This window comes from Triticum aestivum, chromosome 4D (genome assembly GCF_018294505.1).
Source record: "Triticum aestivum cultivar Chinese Spring chromosome 4D, IWGSC CS RefSeq v2.1, whole genome shotgun sequence".
Taxonomy (NCBI): Eukaryota; Viridiplantae; Streptophyta; class Magnoliopsida; order Poales; family Poaceae; genus Triticum; species Triticum aestivum.
The window spans coordinates 195,340,771-195,349,821 of NC_057805.1; positions in this window are offsets into that span (position 1 = coordinate 195,340,771).

Below are 9,051 nucleotides of genomic sequence, written 5' to 3' on the forward strand. Positions count from 1 at the left end.
TGGTGCCCATCAACACCCCTCAGGACAAATGTGATACGCTGACAACGATTTTTGGCTGTGCTCAAGCAACCATGCCATTCACTTACCTTGGGCTGCCCTTAGGTACTACTCGACCTTCGGTTCTGGATCTGACACCGTTTGTTTGCAAGGCAGAAAGGAAAATTACCGCGGCTATGTTTCATGTCTTATGCGGGTTGACTAGCACTTCTCAACTCCATAATCACGTCACTGGCTATCTACCCCATGGGTACAGTAAGACTCCCTCCGAAAATTATTGCCCAATTGGACAAAATCAGACGGTACTACCTCTGGAACAAGAAAACGGATAATGGAGACAAATGTAATTCGTTGGCGGCTTGGTCCATGGTTTGCCGCCCAAAAAAGAGTGGTGGGCTCGGGATACTGGACCTACATGTTCAAAACGACGCTTTGCTGCTCAAACTCCTACACAAGTTCTACAATCAACATGACACGCCTTGGGTTAGCCTCATCTGGAATACTTACTATACAGAGTCTGTACCCCATGCAACAGAGCCCTGCGGCTCCTTTTGGTGGCAGGACCTCATCCAACTAATGCCAATTTATCGAGGAGTGACCCAAGTCAATGTGCACAATGGCAGCTCAGCCCTGTTCTGGAAAGACGACTGGAATAATTCTATATATGAGGAAAAGTACCCAAGAGCATTTTCTTACTGCAAGAACGGAGACATTTCGATTCAGGCCTTCCTCGACACAACGGATCTGGGAATGACCTTTCACCTACCACTTTCAGTACAAGCCCACGATGAGCTGAGGCAAATCCAAAGAGAGGTAGCAAACGTGGAACTCACGAACGCGAATGATACATGGACCTGCTGTTGGGGTGCACAAAGCTTCAAAACAACATCATACTACAGTTACTACTTCAGAGAGATAACTGCACATGTGGCATTCAAATGGCTATGGAAAACTAAGTGCACGGCTAAGATAAGGGTTTTCGGGTGGCTGCTATTTTCTGACCGTCTCAATACAAGGAACATGCTAAAACGGAGACACTATATCATTGGGACCAACCTGGACTGTTTGCTATGTGGTCACACATTGAAGAAACAGTGGAACACCTCTTCTTCCATTGCACTTTCAGCGAATCCTGCTGGAGGATACTGAACATTACCTGGAGTGATCACCAACATTGCCTTCAGCTGCTGGGAAGATTGAAAGAAAGGCACAATCACAAATTGATCATGGAGATTTTCCTACTGGCAGCTTGGAGCTTGTGGAAGGAACGTAACAACAATCACTTTAGAAAAGTGCTGCCATGCATTGACTCATGGAAAGAGAGGTTCAAAAATGATTTTCGAGATCTCTTACACAGACTACCTGATCACAAAAAACAACTTGTGCACGACACTTTGGCTGTTATACAATGAACATATACATAGAGGGAGCTGTAGAGGGATCCTTGCTAAGGAAGCTGCCTCCACCTTGTAACTTAGTTATGTAGTTGTTCTTCTCCCCCCCACCCTATGCATATGTAACATAACTTTTACATTGTGGTAATATATAAGCAGTAGGAGCCTTTCCTACTGTCCTAACCTTCAAAAAAAGCATAGGGGGTGTGCGGCACCCCTGTATTTGGATGTATCATGGCGTTCTGACGGTTGTAGTGTTCGGTTTTGATTCTGCGCTGGAGCACGCTCCCCAGATCTGTAGATGGATCTGGTAATGCCGTCTTTTTGATGCAAGTCCTCACGTAAATCGTGTGCTGACTTATGTGCGGCCTCGTTAGCCGCCCTATCGCGGCCACGAGGTGGTCGATCCGACCGATCAGCCGTTTTATTTTTGGCTGTGTAGGCTCTAAGGCCTCGTCATCAAATTCAGGCAGCAGCTTACGCTTTGGGTAACTCTTTGTGTGGCAACGGCCACCATACTTTTCTGCAGTGTCCAGCACTTTGTTCCATCTACTGATGAGTGTATTTTGTGCGGCCTTAAGCCTTTGTTTCTGCTTCTTGAGACTCCTCACGGTGGCAATAAGCCTTCTGTGGAGGTTCTCTTGTTCCAAGTTCCTTTCCGAGATGATATGTGCATCGTCATCCAGACTATTCTCCTCTCCGGAGACAGGTTGATGATTTCTACCCTCGGCATCGCCATGATCGGACAGTGGCTCCGTACTATGTTCGCCGTCCGCTGGCTGGTCCTGCTCTATTGCACTGGAGTCGACCGTGGTCTCATTCTTTCTTGCGCTGCTATCGCTGTTTTTGCCGAGGCAGGATTTGGAGCGACGTCTGCATCGTCGCTTTGGTTGCTTCTCGAGGGGGTTATCCTTCGCTGCATCCTCCCGTTCCTCATCATTGTCTTCTTTGGGTGTATCCACCATGTATATATCATGTGATGAAGTGGCTGTCCAGCGCCCTGTGGGCTATGGTTCCTGTTTGTCTCCTGCATCGTCGTCCATACCGTCGATGTCTTCGGAGCCGAAATCGAGCATGTCGGTTAAATCGTCGACAGAGGCTACTAAGTGGGTGGTGGGTGGGGAGCGAATTTGTTTGTCGTCTGCATCCCATTCTAGCCGGACATATTTGGCCAAGGGTCTCCTGACAGAGAGAGAGACCTCAAAGAGTTTAGCACGTCGGCAAAAGGCGAGTGCTCGAAGATATCCGCGGAGGTAAACTCCATGATCGGTGCCCAATCGGGTTTGATAGGCACAGACGCAGGCGGCTCGGAGCCCATGGCCAGGGACGAATCCAACGGTTCAGCAACACGGGTCTCATAGGAGGTGAAGTCAGTATTCGGCTCTATCGCCACTGAGAGTGCGGTCTCCGTGGCGGGGTCCATCCACCCGTTCTCAGATGGCAAGATTTGTTCCGGATTGAGGGCCGGAGTAGTTGCAGGTGCGATCTCCCGAACACTGTCCGACGGCAGAGCTAAGTCATCTCGTCGTGACTGTGCGGCGCACTTGACATGGGCTCGAATCCGTCGAAGATCAAGTCTCCACGGATGTCGGCGGTATAGTTCAAGTTTCCAAACCTGACCTGATGGCCAAGGGCATAGCTCTCGATCTGCTCCAGATGGCCAAGTGAGATGGCCGCAGTACGAAGCCACCGAATACGAAGATCTGTCCGGGGAGGAAAACCTCACCCTGGATCGCATCGTTGCCGATGATCGAAGGAGCCATCAAGCCTTGTGGTGACGGCACAGTGGAACTCTCAATGAAAGCACCAATGTCGGTGTCAAAACCGGCGGATCTCGGGTAGGGGTCCCGAACTGTGCATCTAAGGCGGATGGTAACTGGAGGCGGGGGACACGATGTTTACCCAGGTTCGGGCCCTCTCGATGGAGGTAATACCCTACTTCCTGCTTGATTGATCTTGATGATATGAGTATTACAAGAGTTGATCTACCACGAGATCGTAGAGGCTAAACCCTAGAAGCTAGCCTATGGTATGATTGTTGTTGTCCTACGGACTAAACCCTCCAATTTATATAGACACCAGAGGGTCTAGGGTTACACAGAGTCGGTTACAAGGGAGGAAATCTACATATCCGTATTGCCAAGCTTGCCTTCCACGCCAAGGTGAGTCCCATCCGGACACAGGACGAAGTGTTCAATCTTGTATCTTCATAGTCCAACAGTCCGGGTAAAGTATATAGTCCGGCTGTCCGAGGACCCCCTAATCCAGGACTCCCTCAGTCACCGTTCTCACTGCTTCCACCTCCGGCCACTTTTTGAACTTGTCGATCGCAATGTACAAGTACTCAAAGCCCCCAACAGCGCGGGGGAAAGGGCCCAGTATTTCTATGGAGCTGAGGTTCAAAACCAATTTGGACTGCTCTTGCGAATGTTGAGCCAGCACTCTTCAACCCGAAAGGCATCCGTAAAAAGCAATACGTACCACATGGGGTGATGAATGTTGTCTTTTCTTCATCCTCTCTTGTCATGAAGATCTGGTGGTAGCCCGAGTAGGCGTCGAGGAATGATAACAGATCACACCCGGCTGTGGACTCAACAATCTGGTCGATGCGCGGCAACGGGAAGGGGTCCTTAGGACAAGCCTAATTTATATCTGTGTAATCAATACATAGTCTCCACTTCCCATTCGCCTTGCGCACCACTACCAGATTGGCCAACCACGTCGGGTGGAGCACTCCTCTCACCAAACCTGCCGCTTCCAATTTCCTGATCTCCTTTGTGATGAACTCCTCCCTCTCCAGAGCCTGCTTTCTGACCTTCTGCTTGACGGGCCGCGCGTGGGGGCAGACAGCTAGGTGGTGCTCAATCACCTCCCTGGGAACACCGGGGATGTCGGATGCTTGCCACACAAACACGTCGACATTCACCCGCAGGAAGGTGACGAGCACGCCTTCCTATTTACTGTCGAGGGTGGAGCCTATCGTGAAGGCCCCTCCCGTGCCATCCTCCCTGACGGGCACCTTCTTGGTCTGCGGTGGCTCGACCCTGGATCTCTTGCTCTTGTCGGTAGAGCTCTCTGGCACGTCCTCGACGGTAGCACGACACTCCGAGGAGGTGTGCTTTCCGGAGTGGGTGCGAGAGGTCTTGCCGGGTTCTTCTTCCCTCCCGGGCCTTCAGCGGCAAGAGCAGGTGCCTTGACGGCAGCTGCTGCAACTGCTTCCTGGCAGAGTTGGTCAGCGCAGATCAGCACGCCTTCTTGTCGGAGGGACGAAGATGATGGTCAAAAACTGCCCGGGCATCTTTAGCATGTTGTAGGCGTAGTGCAATGCCGCCATGAACTTGGCTAGTGCCGGGCGGCCAAGGATCCCGTTGTAGGGCAAGGGGATCTTGGCCACGTCGAAGATGATCCTCTCCGTCCTGTAGTTCAACTCTCCTCCAAACGTCACTGGCAGTGTGACCTTCCCCTTCGGATGGCTCCTCCCCGGATTGACCCCTTGAAACGTGCCCGTTTCCTAGAGGTCTCCATCAGGGATTTGCAATCTTTTGATCACGACAGGCGAGATCAGGTTCAGGCCGGCCCCGCCGTGAACCAACATCTTGTTCACCCTGAGGTTGCGTATCGTTGGTGAGACCAACAATGGCAAACACCCGACCGCGGTAGTGCGGTCAGGGTGGTCCTCGGCGTCAAACATGAGGGGCGTGCTGGACCACTTCAGCGGCTTCTGAGCGTCGATCGACGCACATGGCCTCCGTAGCCTTCTGGAACCCTTGCTCACCAGAATCGTTGTCCTCGTCACGGTCATCGTCTTCTTGTTTCTTGTCACGGCCCCGGGTGGGCCTCTCTTGCTGGTTGTCCTTGCCGGGGCGGCTTCCTTGGCCGCCATGCTTCTTGCCAGATCCCTCAGCACTGTCCTGGTCCTTCTCCTTGTCCCGCCTCTCGTACTCAGCTTTTTGCTTCTCAGCAAGCATCTCGACTTGTCAGCAGTTCTAGAGGTCGTGGCCCTTGGTGCGGTGGATCTTACAGTATTGCTTGCCGGAGCTTCCTGGCTTGTCGGTAGCCGCCAAGGCCCAGCAGGCGACGCACCCGGCAATCTCCTTGGCTACATACTCTGCATCACCCATTTATATGTGTGGACGCACATGGTGTTGGCATGTCCCATGTCCCATACAACTATTTTGCTGTTGTTAATCTAAGAATGCTATTGGAAAATTGAAGCAATGCCACTGTTAAAAGTAAATTACATTCTTAACGAATGTTGTTTTAAGAGAATGTCTATGTTAATATGAATCAATGCAACCGTTCTAGAAATGCTACTGTCCTACTTTGTTTTCCATCAAGATAAGTTAGATGCTTGTTTTTGTCGTCGCTTGTTTCATCCTCCTTTATGGTTCAGTAATTGTTTCCTTTTTTGCCTCTCTTAAAACAGGGATATCTATTCAACTTGTTGCTATAGCAAACTTAAATGTCACACCGATGAGTTTGCTTGATTTTAGTGCAACTGCACAAAATGAGATTGGATTTCCTATTCGTGTTGGCAGATGCATACGTGATCTTGTGTGCGTCATGATAGGTTGGTACTTGCCTTCATCCACATGATCGTGCAGTGTGTTTTGAGATGTTGTGCTACTTGTATTGCTACTGTTTTAAATAAATGTTGAATTGAAGCTATTGTATTGCTCTCTTTTCCCATTAAGTAGTGAACAAAAATGGTACCAACCCAGACATGATGCTTGTTGCATTGTTACAACAAACTATGCATCACCCCCTTTATAAGTAGATGGAAGCACATGGTGTTGTTGCGCCCACTGTCCCCTGGAACTGTTTATGCTTTTTCTTAATCTAATGTCACTGGTAAAATTAAGCAATGCCACTCTCACAATTAACTACTGAATTGTTTTAAGAGAATTTCTCTGTTAATATGAATGAATGCAACCGTTTTAGAAATGCTACTGTCTTATACTTTGTTTTCCATCAAGATAAGGTAGATGCTTCTTTTTGTGGCTGCATGTTTCATCCTCCTTTATTGGCCAGTAATTCTTTCCTTTTTTGCCTCTGTTAAAACAGGGATATCTATTCAACTTGTTGCTATAGCGAACTTAAATGTCACACCGACGATTTTGCCTGATTTCAGTGCAACTGCACAAAACGAGATTGAATTTCCTATTCATGTTGGGAGATTCGTATTTTATCTTGTCTGTCTCATGAATGGTCAGTATAGGCCTTCATCCACATGATTGTGCAGTGTGCTCTGAGATACTATGCTACTTGTATTGGTAGTGTTTTGGATAAATGTTGAATTGAAGCTATTGAACTGATGTCTTTTACCATTAAGTAGTGAACAAAATTGGGACCAACCCAGACATGATGCTTGTTTCTTTGTTACAACAAAACTCTGCATCACCCCCTTTATAGGTAGATGGAAGCACATGCTGTTGTTGCACCCACTCTCCCCTCGAACTGTTTATGCTTTTTGTTAATCTAATGCCGCTGGTAAAATTAAGCAATGCCACTCTCGGAATTAACTACTGAATCTTAGTTCGAAACTGCAACACTTGTTAGGGATTGGCGGGATTACCATTTTTGTGGCCGCATGTTTCATCCTCCTTTATTGGCCAGTAATTGATTTTTTTGTCTCTGTTAAAACAGGGATATCTATTCAACTTGTTGCTATTGCGACATTTTGCTTCGCTTAATTTTGGTGGAACTACACAAAATGAGACCGGATTTCCATATATGTGTTGAGATCTCTTTTAGATCTTCCTCAGGAGTTGTTTCAAATCTTGGTCTTGAAAGGTCAGTACTGACTTTCCTCAGAATTAACTACTGAATCTTAGTTCAAAACTGCAACACTTGTTAGGGATTGGCGGGAGTACCATTTCTGTTAGGGATCGGTCGGAGTACATGTTTAAGAAATGTATTGTTCAGATAATGTCTTTGTTGTTATATATTAGTTACAGTGTTTTACAAATGGTACTATCCTGCTTTGTAGTTCTTTCTACATGTTTAACCAAGGTATTGTTAAGATAATGTCTCTATTAAAATGAATCAGTCGCATTGTTTTAGGAATGATACTTTTCTGCTTTGTCGTTCTTTATACATGTTGAAACAAGGCATTGTTAAGATAATGTCTGAGTTAATATGAATGAATCACACTGATTGAGAATTGCTACACTCCTGCTTTGTTTCCCATTAAGATAAGGTAGATCAATAGATGTTTTTCTTCTGGGAGTACAAGTCATCAACCGTTATTTCTCAGTAATTGTTTCCCTTATACCTATTGTTGCTTACAAGGATATCAAAATTATAGCTCGGTTTTATTCCGACTTTGATTTTAGTTGAACTGCACAAAAGGAGCCAATGTGTCTATGGCAAACTGCTGCATTAGTGGATCCAGTTGGTCTTACCACCTTGTAGAAAGAAGCAGTCACTGTTTGCGCTACATTACACAAGGAATGATCGAGAAGCTTTACAGAGTATTAATAGACGCTGGTGACATGACTAGTCTCCAGAGATCATAGGCAACTCTACAACACGTGGAGTGCACTGGGCAAAAAGTGCCCAAACAAGTACAAGAAGCATTGAGAGGACTCCTAGTCTGTCAATGTCATTCTAAGCAACAATGATGGGGCATCTTGGTATGGTAATCTGTTTACCGTACTTTCAGTTTGTTAGTCCACCGATTGGTGGGTTGACACTGGGGCCAATATTCATGTGTGTGCTGATGTGTCTTTGTTTTCTTGCAGCATATAAATATGAAATCGACAGGGATGCTCAACTTGATTTTAGTGGAACTGCACAAAATGTTCGCATCGTTTGTGTCCTCCATAATACTTCATCATGCACAATACATTGAATGGTTCTCTAATCATTCGTTGTCAACTTGAGCCACCGGACTAGCAGTTGACCAACTGGTGACAAACCCTGCCTGTTCCACAAACATAGGCATTACATATTTTGAATGGGAAAAGCTTGTCAAAGTTTAATCATTGATGTTAGCACGAAGACATTAGTTTAATATATTGGAATTGGAAAACCTTGTCAAATTTTGCTCAATGATGTGAGCCAGAAGACATGCATTTGATATTTTTGAGTGGGACGCACTTTGCTATGAACAACGTCGATCGTTTTTTCCAATTCCTGTCTTCAGTTCAGAAATATTTACTCTGCTGAGATGCATAGTCACATGAATGTTGACTTATCTAAGGTATTTTAAGAGTTTGTTCTGAATGTTGTGTATGTAATGCCAAGCCTTGTGAGTTTGATTGCAAAGTGGAGCTTGGAATGCTGTGGCATGCGGCATCACGAGATGTTCACCGTGCCCCCTGAGAATAGTGCTTCGTATTGTTTTGCATGTTGAGCTAATGCCTGTGATTTGCATGTTATGAAGATCATCCTCTTCTGTTGTTTCTGTGCTTAAGAAGTTCATTGTCTTATGTTTCATTAATAGCCTATACGACAAGTCGGGTAGGTTACAGGTGAAACCGTATGATCCTCCGACAAACTCACCATCTTAGGCTGTGATTGGATCATCGTTTTCCAACCAAAACCGTTTGTAAAAGTAGATGGTCTCGGTCAAAGCGCTTGGTTGGTCGATTTCAACTAGTAAAATATACACTGGTCTCTCAAATTACACGCATAACCCACCGGTTTTACTTATAGA